This window comes from Vulpes lagopus, chromosome 1 (genome assembly GCF_018345385.1).
Source record: "Vulpes lagopus strain Blue_001 chromosome 1, ASM1834538v1, whole genome shotgun sequence".
NCBI lineage: Eukaryota > Metazoa > Chordata > Mammalia > Carnivora > Canidae > Vulpes > Vulpes lagopus.
In genome coordinates this window covers 38,148,008-38,167,743 of record NC_054824.1, presented here as the reverse complement: position 1 = coordinate 38,167,743, position 19,736 = coordinate 38,148,008, and the positions used below count along the sequence as shown (strand labels likewise).

Below are 19,736 nucleotides of genomic sequence, written 5' to 3'. Positions count from 1 at the left end.
ACATTAAAGAAGTCTCATTTTCTTCCAGATTGCATTATTTTTGAGAGATTAGTTGTCGTTTGAACCACTGCTTCACTGTATGTTATTATTTCTGGTCTCTTGGTTTTTTAATTGAAATATAATTAGCACAACATTGTTAGTCTCTGGTATACAATATGATTTAATGTTTGTATATTTTGCAAAATGATTGCCATAACAAATCTAGTTAACATTCATTGCCATACATAGTTAATAATTTTTTTGGTGTGAGGACTTTTAAGATCTACTCTCTTAGCAACTTTCAAATATGTAATGCAGTATTATTAACTATAGTCACCATACTGAACACTACATCCTTATGGCTTCTTTTATAATCAGAAGTTTGTAACTGTTTTCTTTTTCCTTTTTTAGAAGTTTGTAACTTTTGATCCCCTCCACACATTTCATCCCTCCTCCGCACCTGGCAACCACCAATCTGGTAAGTCTGTTCTCTGTATCTAAAGCTCATTTTTGTTTGTTTTCAAATTCTGCATATAAATAAATTCATACAATATTTGGGTTTTTTTCATTTTGTCATACAATATTTGTTTTGGTTTTTTTTTTTTTTTTTTTACTTATTTCACTTAATACAATACCCTCAAGACTTATCCATGTTGTGGTATATGACAAAATTGCTTTTTTATGGCCAAAAAGTATTCCATTGCATATACATACCACAACTGCTTTATCTATTCACACCCTTCAATGGGCATTTAGGTTGCTTCCATATCTTGGATATTAAAATAGTGCTGCAATGAACATAAAGGTGCATACATGTTTTTGAGTCTATGTTTTTGTTTTATTTTTTATTAAGTTTTAATTTTAATTCCAGTATAGTTAACATATGATATTATATTAGTATATAATATAGTATATAATATAATATATAATATACTATATTAGTATATAATATAGTGATTAAACAATTCCATACATCACCCAGTGCTCATCACAGCAAGTGTGCTCCTTAATCCCCATCCTCTATTTCACCCATCCCCCCACCCACCTCACTTCTGGTAACCATCAGTTTCTTCTGTGTAGTTGAGTCTGTTTCTTGGTTTGTCTCTCTCTTTTATTTTTTTTCTTTGCTCATTTGTTTTGTTTCCTAAATTCCACACGAATGAAATTCTCTTTCTCTGGCTGACTTATTTTGCTTAGCATTATAATCCCTGGCTCCATCCATGTCATTACAAATGGCATGATTTCATTCTCTTTAATGGCTAATATTCCATTGTGTATATATACCACATCTTCTTTATCCATTCACCTAAACTTGGACACTTGGGCTGCTTCCATAATTTGTTATAAATAATGCTGCCAGAAACATACAGTGAGTGTATCCTTTGGAATTAGTGCTTCTGTATTTTTGGGGTAGATACCCAGTAATATGATTACTGGATTATAGGGTAGTCATATTTTTAACATTTTGAGGAGTCTCTATATTGTTTTTCCAGTGGATGTACCAGTTTGCTTTCCTACCAATAGTACAAGAGGGTTCCTTTTTTTCCATATTCTCACCAATGCTAGTTTCATGTGTTTTTGATTTTAGCCATTCTGACTGGTGTTAGTTAATATCTGTTATAGTTATGATGTATACTTCCTTTGATCATTAGAGATGTTGAGCATCTTTCCATGTGTCTGTTGGCCATCTGTATGTTTTCTTTGGAACAATGCCTGTTCATGTCTTCTGCTCATTTTTAATCAGATTATTTGATTTCAGGGTGTTGTATTGTATAAGCTGTTGATAGATTTTGATACTAACCCTTATGATCATTTCAATAGAAATAGCATCTGATAAAGTACAGCATCCTTCATGATTGAAACTCTCAACAAAGTAGGTTTAGAGGGAACATACCTCAACATAATAAAGGTCATATATAAAAAACGCACAGCAAAAAATACAAGGATGTCCACTCTCACCAATTTTATTCTACTTAGTACTAGAAGTCCTAGCCACAGCAATTGGACAACAAAGAGAAATAAAAGGCATCCAAATAGTGGGGAAGCAGTAAAACTTTCACTGTTTGCAGATGAAATGATACTATATATAAAGACACCTTAAAGACTCCACCAAAAAACTACTAGAACTGATAAATGAATTCACTAAAGTCACAGAATACAAAATCAATGTACAGATATCGATTGTATTTATATATATTAATAATGAAGCAGCAAAAAGAGAAATTAAGAAAATAATTCCACTTACAATTATACTAAAAATAATAAGACATCTAGGAATAAACTTAACCAAAGAGGTGAAAGACCTATATTCTGGAAACTATAAAACATTGATGAAAGAAATTGAAGAAGACACACAGAAATGGAAAGACATTCCATGCTCATGGATTGAAAGAACAAATATTGCTAAAATGTTTATATTATCCAGAGCAATATACAGACTTAATGCAGTATAAATTGCCAAAATGCCAGTAGCATTTTTCAGTAGCATTTTTCAAAATGCCAGTAGCATTTTTCACAGAACCAGAAGAAACAATCCTAAAATTTTTATGGTACCACAAAAACTCAGAATAACCAAAGAAATCTTGAAAAAGAAAAGCAAAATTGGAGGGATATCACAATTTCAGGCTTCAAGGTAAACTACAAAGCTGTAATAACCGAACAGTATGGTACTGGCACAAAAATAGACACATAGATCATTAGAACAGACTAGAAAACCCAGAAGCAAACCCACAATTATATGATCAATTAATATTTGACAAAGAAGGCAAGAATATGCAATGGGAAGAAGGCATTCAACAAATGGAGAAAACTAGACAGCTACATGCAGAAGAATGAAATTGGACCACTTTCATACACCAGACACAAAAATATATTCAAAATGGATTAAAGACCTAAATATGAGACCTGAAACCTTAAAAATCCTAGACGAGAGCACAGGTAGTAATTTCTCTGACATCAGCCATAGCAACATTTTTCTAGGTATGTCTCCTTGAGACAAAGGAAAACAAAAGCAAAAATAAACTATTGAGACTACATCAAAATGAAAAGCTTCTGCACAGCAAAGGAAACAATTAATAAAACCTAAAGACAATCTACTGAATGGGAGAAGATATTTGCAAATGACATATTTAATGAAGAGTTAGTATCTGATTGCTTTTAAGATTTTTTTTTAATCTTTGATTTTCAGTAATGTTGCAATGATATGTGTAGGTGTCATTTTCTTTGCTTAGAATTCACTGAACTTTTAAATCTGAAAATTTATATTTTTGGAAAATACAGAACATTTTACTCATTATTTTTTCAAAAATTTTTTTCCCTCTTTTATCTCCCTGTTTTTGGGGACCCTACCTGTACCTACATTAAAAGACCATGATACTGTTCTATGGATCATTTTCCCCCCATAATTTTCTATTTTTAAGATTATCATTATTGCTCTAACTTCAAGTTTACTGACCCTACTGCTGCCTTTTCCAGTTTGTTGTTAAGCCCACCAGTGAGGGATCCCTGAGTGGCGCAGCGGTTTGGCGCCTGCTTTTGGCCCAGGGCGCGATCCTGGAGACCTGGGATCGAATCCCACGTCGGGCTCCTGGTGCATGGAGCCTGCTTCTCCCTCTGCCTGTGTCTCTGCGTCTCTCTCTGTGACTATCATAAATAAATAAAAATTAAAAAAAAAAAAAGCCCACGGGTGAAAAAAAAATTTTTTTTCGGATATTGAACTTTTCAGTTAATGAGTTTCCGTTTGGTTGTTTCTCCTTTGTTGGTTAGTTTCCAAGTCTCTGTGGAAATTGTCTGTTCATGCATTATGACTATTTTTTTCTTTCAGTTCTTGAATGTTTATTATAACTTCATTGAAGTGCACATCTACTAATTTTCACATCTGCATCATATTAGAGTCTGTTTCTATTGACCCATCTCTCCCTTAATTATAAGCACATTTCTCTGTATGTTTACATATCTAGTAATTTTTAAATTTATATTTTGTGGACAACCCATTGTAGAGATTGAACTCAATATTGGTTCTGACTACCATTCATTTTTGTTTTAGGTGGGAGCTCATTTGGCTGGACCTAAAACTTGTACTTGGCAGCAGTTCAATTTGCAGTTCAGTTCTCTTCATCTTTTAGCTCTTGTAGTTTCTCTCACACATGCATAATTCAGGGTTCCAAGATTTGAATATGGTTTTTTTATAGATTATTATTAGATATTATTATCCACTCTGTAGATCCCTCTTTTTCAACATCCCCATAACTTTTCAGTCATAAATGCCTTTCTAAGTAGTATTTTGTACTTATAATTGTGATTTATAATAGTATTGGCTCAAATCAAGATAATCCACTATTACCAGAAGTCATTTTTGATAATATCTTTTCTCTTTAGCTTCCTTGAACATATTAAGCTCACTTTATATTTTGCATCTGACATTCTGATTATTGAATATCTTACAGGCTCATTATTTCCTCTTTATCATGTATTGGCATTTTTTCTTTATTTATTTGTGAATTTTTTCCTAATCATGGGTTCATATTTGTTGATACTTTTTTTTATATACTTTTTTATACTTGGAGGTCTGCATTTAATGCTCTTTCCTGGAAAAAGTCAGTTTACTTTTGCTTTACTTTCAGTTTTTGGTCTGTTTCTTTTTGTTAGACATGGAAAAGGATCCTCCAATTCAGGATCACTTTGAACCAAATTCTTATTTTTTTGGAAGAACTATATAGTGAAAATTCTGGCTTCAAACCCACATGAGGAATTTCCCCCCTCTCTTCCTAGAGCCAGATCTGTGGGAGGCAAGTTTTTTTATGTAGTTCACCCTTTAAGCACGAGTATTGTCCTTCAGGGTATCTGGCTTTGTAATAAGATGTCTAATCCAAATTTTTTATGTATGGGAACTGAGCATTTTCTCCTGAATTCAGCTCCCTCTTACCACCAGCACCATATCTGAGGTTCATTCCTAAGTTATTGAATATTAAAAGATGCTCAGAGCAGCCACGGCTTCAGTGATTGCTTACTTCACTAGACTTCTGCTTTACCACAGTTGTTGACTTTTGTCTTTTCCCTTATTTTCTTAGTAGCTCAGTTGAGCATTTAGAAAGATTTTTTTTAATCCAGAATTTTACATGTTTGGTAGCTGAAGGGTTTCTCAGAATATCTAATATATGGTGTCAAAAAAGAAAATTTTTATTCTAGTTTTAACTAAATGTTACTTTTGAATTTTTATTATGTTTAATTTATTTACTTTTATATTTAATCCAAGTGTTGACAATGTTATGGGAGAACAATTTATTCTGCTCAGCAGGAATGTTCTTTGGGGACTTTCTTCAGTCTGGTGTTTTATATGTTTTATACACTGCATATAGCAGAAATTTTGCACTATTGATAATATTTCTATAGTTTCCCAGGAAAATGCCAGATTTTATGTTGCTATATGAAGTGATAAAACGTGTTTGTCATCTATAATCATATACTGACATTCTTGGGAACTATGCCAGTGATACTACCTGTCTACAAAAATGGATACAATTAAATAAGACTGTTAAGTGATTAAATTATGTCTCAGTGCAATTGCTTTTAATAATTTATGAATTTATAGAGTTATGATCAGAAAAATATGATTCTACTTCACTTAAATGAAATTTGAGTGGTCATCTAATCATTTCATTCCTCTCAAGCAAAATGGTAATGACATAGATTTTTTATAGATTAGAGTGGAGTCTATTTAAAAATTTCCAAAGAAAACCACATTTTTAAAAATCTAGTTTTCATATTTATTATCTGACTCTAGAGAAACTTCTTTATTTATTTATTTATTTATTTATTTACTTTTTAAGATTTTATTTATTTACTCATAGAGACACACAGAGACAGGCAGAGACACAGGCAGAGGGAGAAGCAGGCTCCATGCAGAGAGCCCGACGTGGGACTCGATCCCAGGTGTCCAGGATCACAACCAGGGCTGCAGGCGGCGCTAAACCTCTGTGCCACCAGGGCTGCCCAAAACTTTTTTTTACAAACATGGCCTCAATCCTATCTGTCCACCTTTGGGTATTTACCTCTTAGTTGTCAAAGTTTTCTGACCTACTGGAAGATAAATGCCAAAGGTATTTGTAAATATTTAGGAAAAAGAGAATAATTTCCTCTCTCTTTGACCATTAAACAATCAAAATCACTGTAACTTTATGAGGTAAAGATGGCACATATCTTTTGATATCTCCCATTCTTAGAGAGCTTACTATGGCAAAACCACCACACCTGCCCCAACTGGCCTTCCATATTTTTGAAGTAGCTAACTAAAATATCTCTAAGAATGAAAACAAGATAATCATAACAATACATCATTTTCTCTAGCCTTTAAAAAACACAGCATTATTTTATTCCCCCAAGTAGTTATGTTTAATACAGTACTTGGATCTAGCTATTAAACCAATCTTTAGTTTATTCTCCATTGTCAAGTTGATCCTTAATTCTTTTCATCTCTCCTCAAAAATTCCGTTTTCTTGTCTTTTAATAATATCAGTGGTTTTCTCCTGAAATCTCTTCAAGTCTGTCTATGATCCTTGTGCTCAAGATCAGTCATCATCATTGTCCCTTTCCATCTCAAGAAATTACACACAGAGACATACATATATGCACACATACACACACACACACACACACACACACACACACACACACACAGCCCTGCATGGAAACATTTCAGTTCATGTGGACTGGCATTGCTAGGCCTTTTAATTCTAGGTTCACTTGTATATTTATGAATGTTCCTTAGTGTTGAGCTTAGTGTTGAGCTAAGTCTATTAACATAGACTTTCTGACTTTTCGACACTGACATTCATGCTTAAGACAATACTAACATGTCTTTTTTCTTTTTAACTCATACTTTTGGTGGTTAATGCACACAGCATAAAATTTACCAGTTTAACTGTTTTAAGAGTACAAATCAGTGGCATTTAGTACATTAAAAGTGTTGTGCAACCATTACCACTATATAGTTCCAGACATTTTTATCACCCCAAAAGGAAATCTGGTACACATTTATTCCCTTTTTCCCTTTGTCTCAGCCCCTGGCTACTATTAATCTGCTTTCTGTCTCTGTGAATTGAATTTGCCACTTCTGGATATCTGATCTAAGTGAAATCACATGTACACAATCTTAGTCTTTTGTATCTGGTTTCTTTCACTCAGCATGTTTTCAAGCTTTATCTAGGTTGTAGAATGTATCAGAATTTCATTTTTCTTATGACTGAATAATATTCCACTGTATAGATATAAGATATTTTTCATCATTTCATTAGTTGATGGAGATTTGGGGGTTTTTCCCATTTTTTGGTTATTGTGAATAGTGTTACTTTGATTATTGTGAATAGTGTTACTATGAACATTGTTGTACAAGTGCTTGCTTGACCACATGTTCACAAATTATAGTTCTTTTGGGAATTGCCAGGTTATATGACAATTCTATGTTTAAGTTATTAAGGAACTGCCAAACCATTTTCCATAGCAGCTGTACCACTTTATAGTTCCTACCAGCACTGTATTAGGGTTCCAATTTGTCCACATTTGCATCAATGCTTCTTATTTTCCATTTATAAATTATAGCTATCTTAGTAGACATAAAATATTCTCCCATTATGGTTTGGGTTTGCATTTTCCTAATGACAAATGATGCTGATCATCTTTTCCTGTACTTATTGGCCATTTGTATATCATCTTTGGAGGAATGTCTATTTAAGTCCTTGGTCCACTTTTTAAATATTTTTTTAAAATTTTATTTAAATTCAATTAATTAAGGTAGAGTTCAGTTATTCATCAGTTGCATATAAATTACATCACGTTCCCTCCTTAATGCCCATTACCCAGTGACTCCACCCTGCCCACCCCTTTGCCTCTTCAGCAACCCTTAGTTTGTTTCCTATAGTTGGGAGTCTCTTATGGTTTGCCTTCCTCTCTGATTTCATCTTATTTCATTTTTCCTTCTTTCCTCTATGATCCTCTATTTTGTTTCTTGATTTCTACCTATGATTGAAATCATATGATAATTATCTTTCTCTGATTGACTTAGTTCACTTAGCATAATACCCTCTAGTTCTATCCACATTGTTGCAAATGGTAGGATTTCATTTTTTGATGGCTGAGTAATACTCCATTGTGTGTGTGTGTGTATATAATAGCGTATATATACAAATTAACTCAATTTGTGTGTGTGTGTATATATATATATATATACACAATTGTGTATATGTATATACAATACTCCATTGTAGGTATATATACATATATATATACCATCTTTTTTTATCCATTCATCTGTCAATGGACATCTAGTCTCTTTCCATAAATTGGCTATTGTGGACATTACTGCTATGAATATTGGGGTGCAGTTCCCCCTTCAGATCACTACGTTTGTATTTTTTGGGCAAATACCCAGTAGTGCAGTTGCTGGGTTATAGGGTAGCTCTATTTTTTAACTTTTTGAGGAACCTCCATACCGTTTTCCAGAGTGGCTGTACCAGCTTGCATTTCCACCAATAGTATAAGAGAGTTCCCATTTCTCTACAACTTTACCCACATTTGTTGTTTCCTGTCTTGTTAACTTTAGCCTTTCTGACTGGTGTAAGGTGGTATCGTATTGTAGTTTTTATTTGTATTTCCCTAATGCCTTGTCCTATTTTAAAATTGTGTTGTAAAAAAAAAAATTGTGTTGTTTTCCTTTTGTTGTTAAGTCGTAAGAGTTCTTTACACGTACCAGACACTAGACCTTTATCAGATATATTATTTGCAAGTATTTTCTCCTATACTGTGAGTTGTCTTATCATTCTCTTGATAGTGTCCTTTGATGCACAAAAAATTTTAATTTTGGTGAAGTCCAATGTATCCATTTTGTTGTTGTTATTATTACTCATGCTTTTGGTGTCATATTTCACCATTCATTGCCAAATCCATCATCCTGATTTACTCCTATTTTTTTATTCTAAGAATGTTATAGTTTTGGATCTTATATTTTTGATCCATTTTGAGTTAATTTTTATATTATGTGAGTTAGGCATTCACCTCTTTTTTTATAAGAGGGAGTGAGGTGAGGGAGGGATAGAGAGAGGGCAAGAGAGAATCTTATGCAGACTCCACACTCAGTGCAGAGCCCAACCCAGGGCTCGATCTCATAACCTCGAGATCATGACCTGAGCTGAAATCAAGAGTTGGATGCTTAACAGACTGAGCCACCCTGGCACCCATGCCTTTATTCTTTTGCATGTGTATATCCAGTTTCTACAGAATCATTTGTTGAAGAACCTATTCTCCCCACCACCAAAAGATCTTGGGGCTCTTGTCAAAAATCAATTGTCCAAAAATGTAAGGGCTGATTTCTGAACTCTCATTTCTATTCCATCGAGCCATATGTTTATCTTTATGCTAGCACCAAACTGTTTTGATCACTGTAGTTTGTAGTAAATTTTGACATTGGTAGGTGTGAATCTTCTACTTTCTTCTTTTTCATTTTCAAGATTGTTTTGACTACTAGGGGTAATTTGCAATTTCATATTAATTTTAGTATTTTTCTCATTTCTGCAAAAAAAAAATCCATTGAGATTTTGATAGGGAATGCCTTGAATTTGTAGGTCACCTTGGAGAGTATTGCCATTTTAACAATATTACATTTTTCAATCTATGAACAAATGATGTCTCCTTTTGGCTATTTCTTTACATTTTTCAGCATTGTTTTAATAGTTTTCACTGTATAAACTTTGTACTTCTTTGGCTAAGTTTATTCTGATGCTTTTGTAAGAGGTATTTTTTTCTTAATTTCCTTTTTGGGTTGTTCATTTTTAGTGTTAAAATATAACTGATTTTTGTGTGGTGATACTGTATCCTGCAACTTTGGGAAATTTATAAGCCCTAATAGTGTTGTTGTTAATTCTTTAGCATTGCAAGGTCTGTGTAAGACTATGTCACCTCTGAAAAGAGTTTTACTTCTATTCCAACCTGGATAGCTTTTACTTCTTTTTATTGCCTAATTGTTTTGGCTAAAACTTACAGTAAAATGTTGAATAGACATTTGTGTCTTGTTCCCTATCTTATAGAAAATGTCTTTAATTTTTCATCAGTTTCTTTTTGTTCCTAGTTTGTGGAGTGTTTTACCCACGAAAGATTATTGGATTTTGTCAAGTGCTTTTCTATAATAATTGGTGTGATCATGTGGGATTTTTTTCCTTCATTCTATTTATGTGGTCTATCATATTGATTGGTGTCCATACCTTGCATTCCTGGGATAAATCTTACAAGGCCATCATATATAATCTTTTTAGTAGGTTGCTGAATTTGGGTTACTAGAATTCAACTGAGAATTTTTGCATCTATATTTATTAGAGATACTGATCTATAGTTTCCTCTTCTTATAATGTCTTTATCTGGCTTTGACTTGTAATGCTGATCTCACAGAGTGATTTAGGAAGTTTTCCCTCTTGTATTTTTTGATGGAGTTTTCATTATTCTTTTTTCTTTCTGTTCCTCAGACTGGATCATTTCAATTGTCCTATTTTCAAGTCCACTGATTCTTTCTTCTTCCTGCTCAAATATGATGTTGATATCTTTCAGTGAATTTTTCATTTTAACTATTATACTTTTCAGTGCCTAAATTTATTTTTGGTTTCTTTTTATAATTTCTCTATTGATATTCTCCATTTGATGATACATTCCTCTCCTGGTATCCTTTAGGGTTTTTTGTTGTTGTTGTTGCTGTTCATTGTTACATTTAGATCTTTGAGCACATTTAAGAAAGTTGATTTAAAATCTTTTTCTCAGGATATCTGGGTTGCTCAGTGATTAAGCATCTGCCCTGGACTCCTGTCGTGATCCTGGAATCCTGGGATCAAGTTCCGCATTAAGCTCCCAGTGAGGAGCCTGCTTCTCCTTCTGCCTGTGTCTCTGCCTCTCTCTCTCTCTGTGTCTCTCATGAATAAATAAAATCTTTAAAGAATAAAATAAAATCTTTTTTTCATTAATCCAAGGGGCTTCCCTAAGGACCAGTTTCTATTCATATCTTTGTGTGTGTGTGTGTGTGTGTGTGTGTATAAAGAGATCATACACTCTTTGCATTCCTCATAATTTTTGTTGACAACTTGATATTTTAAATATCATAATAAAGTAACTCTAGAATTCAAATTCTCCACCTTCCTCAAAGCTTGTTGTTGCTGCTTGTTGTGGTTTTTACTTGTTTGTTTAGTGACTTTTATAAACCACATTGGGGAGACTTTGTGACCACTCTCTAGATTCTGGGACCCAGAAAAAAATCCCCAGTCTTTGTAGCAGGTCTCTGTGTATTTGTTGGGACATGTCTTCAATGTTCAAGTTCTTAGCAATTCTAGCTTGGCCTTATTTTTTGATTTTCATGGTCTTAAATGCCTGTGACAAATAAGAGCTTAGGATCTTCTCAAGTTTTTTTCGGAGCATGCCTCTAACACTGGTCATGAGTATGGCCTTGTAGATTCCCTGGTATACATGAAAACTTTTCAAATCCCTTATTCCTCAAAAACATATCCTTTCCAACCTTTCACCTCATGTTTTTGATGTGTCTGTTGTATGTCACAACTGATATTATCTGCCTATGTGGCAGCAAGTTGTTCATTTTCCTTTGAATATTTCAACCACTGCCTTCTGCATCCATGTCATTGCTTCTCTTTTCTGAAAGAGTTCTGAGTTAGAAAAATAAAAGCAAGCTCTTTGCATTAGGCTTTAGGGAGCTCCATCATAGGTCAAAAGAGGCAGCCACAATTCTTTGCAAACAAAGTTTGCTCTGTTCCTTCCAGCCCTACAAGCCCACACCAGGAATGTGGACTTTTATCTTCAAGACTGCTGCCAAGTTGGGGTAGTGAAATCATGGGTGATTTAAATTACTGGAAAGTTCTCCTGCCAGTGTTCAGTTGCCTTTCTATTGATTAAAAGGTCAGTTGATTGCTATAAACTTTTGACTATTTTCCAGAGTTCTGACAAAGTTGATTCTGACAGTTTTTGCCAAGTTTTCTATGTTTCTGTAGTGAGACATGCTCTTTGAGTTCCCTCCTCCACCATTTTTGCTGATGTCACTCCTGCTATATATGTCTATTTTTATTACACATATAAAATATATTTGATTGAAAACAGAACATAAATTGTTTTTTTTTAACAATTTAAAGTACAAGTTTAATCGAGTTGTACTGGGAGATACTATATGCTCAAACCTATCCTAAAAAGGCAGATATAACCATAAACAAGGCAGCCTGGAATCTTGTCTCAGAGGTTTATATGTTTCTGAGCACATATAAGATACCAAAACTACCAGGTCAACTACTAGGACCCATGGGCTAGCACCTACTTTTGTAAATATTTGTTGGAGTGCAACCACACCCATTCCTTTATATATTGACTGTGATTGTTTTTGTGGTGTAATAGCAGACTTGAGTGGTTCCAACAAAGCTGACAATATTTACTATTTGACCTTTTACAGAAAACATCTACAGACTCCTGAACTAAGGCATTAATACTGAATACTGAGTTTTGAGAAAGAAAAAAAAGGACAGGGCCCCTATGCCATGCAAGGATGTGTACATGTTATGATTACATTATATTTCAAATATACTAGAAAAGCACAATTAATTATTAAAAGATACTTATTTGATTTGAGTGTGGCAAAGAAATGTCTTTTTAAAAAAGATTTATTTATTTGAGGGAGAGAAAAAGCTTACCCCGAGAAGGGGCAAAGGGAGAGGGAGATTAGCAGACTCCCTGCTGAGCAGGGAGCCCAATATGGGGCTCAATCACAGAACCATGAGGTCATGACTTGAATCAGATGCTTAACTGACTGAGCCACCTAGATGCCCCAGAAATTTCTCAATATAAAAAAAGAAAAGAAAAGAAAAAAAAGAGAAATTTCTCAATATAAAAGGAAAATGCCACAAAGAAAATATTGGTAAATCTATTTTTCAGTTAGCTAATTAACTAATTCCATTTAACCAATAAACTGCAACAGTTTATTTTTTGTGTGTGAGTCTAAGATTTTTATTTTAAGATTTTATTTATTTATTTAGAGAAAGAGAGAGCATGTGAGTAGGGGGAGGAACAGAAGGAGAGTGGGGAGAGAGAGAATCTCAAGCAGACTCCATGCTGAGTGCAGAGCCAAATGCTGGGGCTCCATCTCTCAACCTTGAGATCATGACCTGAGCCATAATCAAGAGATGGACACTTAACCAACTGAGCCACCTAGGCACCCCAAGTCTAAGATCTTTAATATAATTTTTGCATCACTCTATTATTAAACTTTCTATACAAATGAAAAATTATGGCTGCACTGAAAATTATGGCCTGATTTTAGACAGTAGCATGACTCTAAAATTATGCAGCATAAGAGAAGATTTATGGCTCCAAATTTACAGTATTAGGCTTAGCCTTAAATGAAGAGGATGTGTATGTATTAAGCCAAAGAATGATATATGCAATTTCATGATGATTATTTTAGAAGTATAGCCACTTGGCAGCAGACTAGACATTGACTGATGTACTAAATCTTTTTTTAAAAAGATTTTATTTATTTATTCATGAGAGACACACACACACAGAGAGGGCGGGGGGCAGAGACACAGGCAGAGGGAGAAGCAGGTTCCATGCAAGGAGCCCGACATTGGACTTGATCCCGGGACCCCAGAATCACACTCTGGGCTGAAGGTAGGCACTAAACCACTGAGCCACCTAGGGATCCCTGATGCACTAAATCTTAAAAGCAAGTAAGTTCACCCAGAGACACAAGGAAACTGATGAGAATTATCTTGCTGACCTCAAGAAAGAAAAGAATTTCAGACTTATTTGTCACTTAACACAGTGTACTAGAGGGAGGAATAGTTTTGTGTATCAGAAAGAAGATGTGGGTATTATAATAGTCCTGGTGCAAAAGTAGGACCTAAAAATCTAAGAAAATTAGTGCCATAAAAATGTCTGAATTGCAACTCTCTTTAGCATACCCCTAATCACAGGGTTTTGTTTGTTTGTTTTGCCTTTGGCACAAAGATTAAAAATAAATATCATTTCTTTGTGCCCTAGAGAACTAAGACCAGTAGTGAACAATTCTCTAGAAAATGTTTGAACTTTCTTCCTTAAAATCTGAAAGCAATTACCATAAAAATATCGGAACTATATATTATCACCAACTTCTAGGAACATTGCTGGCTCATAAAAAGGCATAAACTCATATGCTTTTTATTGTCTTTCTTAATCTTGAAGGAATTGTTGATTTAATTAAAACAAAACTTCTTTAGCACAAGACTCAAATCATCTATAAAAAGCAATGTATTTCATGACCCCTAAGAATACCACATTATCTTTGTCTTTTAACATACCATAAGAATGTCAATTATGTCAAATTAAATCCAAGATGGATACATTAAATTCCCATGGCTTGAAATATTTTATTGGATGTTTGTGAGTATGTTCCCTCAGGAGATTTTTCTAGTAATTATTAAGGAATGCTCGTGTCACAGAAGTTGAATCATTTCCTCACATGTCTATACTGTTTTCCAATCATCTAAGTGTGATAAAGTTTTAACTGGAAATCACAGGTGATGAGACTGGCAAAGAAGCTGACTGAAGCAAGCCAGATCTAACACCTGTAAAATTAGAAACAAGATAACTTAGCCAAGTGGCAATTTGTCAGTGGTTACATATGAATGTTATTTTTATGGTGGAATGTTATTTAGGCCTGTTTTGAAAACCTCATACTAACTGGCAATTCAACTGCTCAGGACGGTTAGTAATGAAGACACAATTATAAATGTATATGTTTTTATGAACTTTATTGTTTGTCTTGCATTTTTCTTGCAACAAAGAACTTTTTAATGCATTGTTCCCTGAGTTCAGCTCTCTACAGCAATCCTTTGCTTCATTTGATGTGAAGAGTCGTAGCAAATCTGGCTGAGGAAGGAAACCTAAAGAATGTTAGAAAAACAGCAAAAAATTGTAATGCCATACATGCAAGGCCAGAATGCAGAGCTTATAAATGAATACCAGTATGCAGATAATATAGCCATCTATTTTATAGAGAAGGAAAATCAGCTTATTAAGATTTTTTAAGATTCTATTTATTTATTCATGACAGAGAGAGAGAGGCAGAGACACAGGCAGAGGGAGAAGCAGGCTCCACGCAGGGACCCTGACTTGGGACTTCTCCAGGATCACACCCCATACTGAAGGCGATGCTAAACCGCTGAGCCACTGGGGCTGCCCAGCTTATTAAGATTTACTTTTAAAGTATAGAAATAACAAACTTAAAAGAGGTTAAAAAAACATCTACTTTTTTTGGTGCTTTAGTATGGGTAGCAGTGATTTGGAGAAGGAAAACATGAGACATCAGAGAAAAGGATAAAGAATGTAAGCTTAATGTGAGGCTCTGAAGTGAGAGATTACAGAATATTATATATGAGGTATCAGCATTTCTCACCAATTTTGATGTGATTGAGGGGTCCCATGGTACCCAGAACAATTATGAGAGGGTAAATTTAGTGGGATTAACTCCAAGTAAGTTGAACAAAACTCATGAGGAATAACCATAAAATGAGATGAAAGGATAACTAACATTACTGCATCTTCCCTCCTGGTCTGTGGGAACCAGGTTTGAGTTGAATCCATTTTGAGCAAAGAAGTATACATCCAGCTTTTGCAAATATTAGGTTGCATAACAGAAACTAAAACTAAATATCATGGGAGAAAAGCAGAAGTCCTATCACATAGTCATTGTTTTCAGCTATATTAGCATTAGAAATAATACACCAAAAGAAAGTGAGAGTTGAACAAAACCTTTGCTTTGGATCATCTCATTATGGATTGCAGCTATGGAAACTGAGATACAGAGTACCTTGGGAACCAAATTTGTGTATGTGTGTGTATTATACACATTTGTGTGTATACACATGCACACACATACACACACACACACACTGCTCCTAATATGACTTACTCTCTACCAATGTAATTTTCTTCATTTTGGTAATCAAGCCCAGTTCTAAAGCTCTTTTATAAGCAGCACTATTTTCTTATTCAACATTAACAGACAGATATCTAGGCTTGCTGACACAAATGTAATACAGCAAAGAATCAAATATCAGTGAGAAAATGCATGGAAAAATTATCTGAAAGAGTATACACAAAACCAACAATAGCACTTACCTCCAAAAAGAGAGTACATGGAAAAACACTAGGGTGGTGATCAAAGGTAATTTTAGCCTTATCTATAATGTTCTAATTTTGGACAGAGAGAATGGCTTCATATATCCTTTGTGTAAATAAAAAATCAATTAAAAAATAGTGTTTTAGAAGATACACAAGTTAATCTTAGCATTTTCATACATATTTACATATTTGCTTTTTCAGATTTATATTTTTAAAATTGTTTATTTTTTTTTAATTTTTATTTATTTATGATAGTCACACACACACACACACAGAGAGAGAGAGAGAGAGAGAGAGGCAGAGACATAGGCAGAGGGAGAAGCAGACTCCATGCACCGGGAGCCCAACATGGGATTCGATCCCCGGTCTCCAGGATCGCGCCCTGGGCGAAAGGCAGGCGCTAAACCACTGCACCACCCAGGGATCGCTTTAAAATTGTTTAAAATAGAAAACACATACTATCATCTTCCCAATTCTAGTTGTATTATCGCAACCATTTCTGAATAAGCATATCAAGGGTCAGTTCTTTCTTTTCCAGTTTTTACCATAACCTTGTGTATTTGTTCTAATTGATAAGTCACTCTATCACAAACTCCACAAAAGACAGATTTTCTTTCTATGGCACCTACTACCAAACCTGGTATCGTACAATAGAAGTTACTATCAATTAAAATTTTCTCTTAAAAATTTACAAGATCCCAGGAAACCAAAATATTTATAAAGACTGGAATAGAATTTCAGACATTGAAATATTTCATGAAAATATGCTAGAAATATACATACCTAAGATAGTAACCCAGAACTCCATCTATGTTTATAGGTTGGTTGTACCTTGATGGGAATCAGTCTCATTTATAGAAGCTAACTTCTGAAGCTATAATGTTTACTAAACTTGGGGCCAGTGTTCACATTTACATTTTGATAATTTTGATATTTTGGACATACTATAGATATCACATTCTAATATAATGTGCATAGGTATAGGTAGAAGTAGTTTTAGATCTGGTAAGAACCTTCAAAATCTTCTAATTCAGTTTCTTCAAACAAGAAATTGAGAACAAAAAGGTAAAATTATTGACTTAAAATCATTCAGCAAGTTAGTAATGACTTAAGTTGGGACACAGGTACTGATCAACATATATAAACGTGTTTTCTTACATGCAACCAAGTTAGAAGAGTAAAATGGGTATAAGAAAGAAAGCATCACATGAGTTCATTAAATATTGTAAGGTATACCTAAGCAAAAGCTTGCCTCTAATATGGAATTTTTTAATATACTGTTTTTCTGTTTAACAAACCATGCTTTCTCTGAGTTAATTCCTGCATTGTCCTGTACTTCCCAATTGTAATTAAATTCCTAACACTGTTCCTTTCAGATAGAGCAGTATGAGAACAAATGGAGTCTTGCCAATTCCCCAGTCACTCGTTTTGTAAACTTTCTATTTTTTGTTCTCCTCCTGGGACTAAATCAAACCTATGAAGTCCTACCGCGTAATTCCCCTTCATCTTGTATTGAAAAGTGTTCTTCCTCCTGCAATCTGATGTACAATCGAAAATTTCAAACTGCTAATAAACAGCATGGATTCCTCGGTCAGAAAGCTGACCATCTGTGTGTCAAACACCTGGGTGTAAAGAATGAAGCCTCTCATTATTGATTCAGAACATGAATATAAATTGGAGAACTCTGGAATGTTACCAGACAATACATCAGAAGGTGCTAATAAACTCAACTTCACAGTGTCCTGTAGATGTTGCTTCAAATTCTCTTCAGTTTTTCTTCTTTTCATCCCTCTATATAGAGGCTTGCCATATTGAGCAAATGAAAGCACAAGATGGCAGTTAAATTTTAAATTCAGATAAACAGCAAATAAATTTTCTGGTATAAGTATGTTCCATGCAATATTTGGAACACACTCACACCAAAAAATTATTTATAGTTCATATGAAATTAAGATTTAACTGTGAGTCCTGTATATTTTATCAGACAGTCCTATTTGTGTGCAGATACCTAAGCTACCTCTGAAGATAATCTGGTTTTCCTTTGAGTTAATATGTGATATTCACAAATTCGGGAGAAAGGGATACTCAACAAGTGAATATCTTATGAACTTTGCTTCTAGACCTAGAAGCAAATTTGGCAGACTTGGTTTACTGGGTAGCCCATAAATAGGCAGACATTTCCTTAAAGGCTCAGATAGCAAATATTTTAGGCTTTGCAGGTCACACAGTCTCTGTCATAACTCTTCTCTCATAGTACAAAAGCAGTCATAGACAACACATAAATAAATGAGTATGGTTGTACTCCAATAAAACTTTATTTAGGAAAACAGGTGTCCAGCAAGATTTGGTCTGCAGGCTGTACTTATCCAATTCATGTCATGTAGCCAGTATTCCAATATTAAATTTAACTTGTTGGAAAACCAGTCCAGTCAATTGGATAAAGCTGGACTTCTAAAAACCATAGAAAATAGCATGATCAGTAAGATGGAAATCAAGCCTTTGCACATATACTGAAATTGTACTATATCCCTCTGCTATTGAAGGGAGAAGAGAATGATCATCCAATCAATTAGGTTTGCAGCACTAATTAGAATTAATTAAATTTAGCACATTACACTATTACCTAGTTCATAATTTGAAAAGACACTGTCATTTAGCCAAATTACTACTTTAAAAAAAGAAATTATGGATATATTTAAATTTAAAAATGAAGGTGGAGGCTAGCATTTCAAAGAACATAGAAAATTTAAACAAGAGAAGTAACACTGCACAAGCAAATGAAAAAGGATCTTTATACACAAGGGCAGCTGAAAGGCAGAAAAATAACAGGATATGGCTGTGAGGATAAATTGAGAGAGACAAGTCTTGAGCAGTTTCCATGACTCATTGCTGAGCCACAGTAACCAGAGAAGTGCAGACTGATTCAAAAAGGATAGGGAAAGTGAATATGGCATGCAAGAAGAGGGATGAAAAGAGTCAAGGACCAAGAAAGGATGAAATGGAGTGATATCTTAGAGATATCTTTCCTGGCGAGACATGTGGAAAATAGAGATGCAGAGATTGGTTTTGTTTATGATATCTTGCCAGCAACTACTTGTTTACAATACAAGGGTTAGGTCAAAGATGACGGGTGTACCTGTGATGACAGGAAGGCCTTTTTTTACAGTGTGTTTTTCTGTCCTAAGAGTTTAGTCTGGTAGAAAGGATTCAGGCATACTTTTAAAATCAATCATGCATGTGACAGCCAACAGTGTATTTCAGATAAATCCAATGGAACAAATGTTGCACTTGCTAAATTTGAGGCACAGATAAAGAGATGCAAAAGCAAATTGAGTGGAAAAAGAATCACTTTATTAAATGTTTCTTTTTCCCTTTTCATCAGTATCAAAACCAGAATCAACCTGACACAACAGTAATTGTATATATGACTGAAATGAAGTAAAGAGGTTATTGTCATTGAATAGCTATCTCCATGGCAATAGGAATAGATTGTGTACAATACAGAGTGAAAAGAAATAAATGAATAAATACAATACATATTCTGAAAGAACTCAAAATCAAGCTGATGGTTG

General features: G+C 34.2%; 1 long non-coding RNA gene across 1 annotated transcript in view; it reads right to left on the bottom strand.

Annotated features, from left to right (window-relative positions):
• Positions 1-14,808: 14,808 nt before the first annotated feature.
• The window catches only part of LOC121494839, a 57,471-nt gene continuing 52,543 nt past the window's right edge, over positions 14,809-19,736 (bottom strand). Inside the window, exon 5 of the long non-coding RNA XR_005988881.1 lies at positions 14,809-14,924. This is a non-coding gene — a long non-coding RNA (uncharacterized LOC121494839). The remainder of the gene's footprint in view (positions 14,925-19,736) is intronic.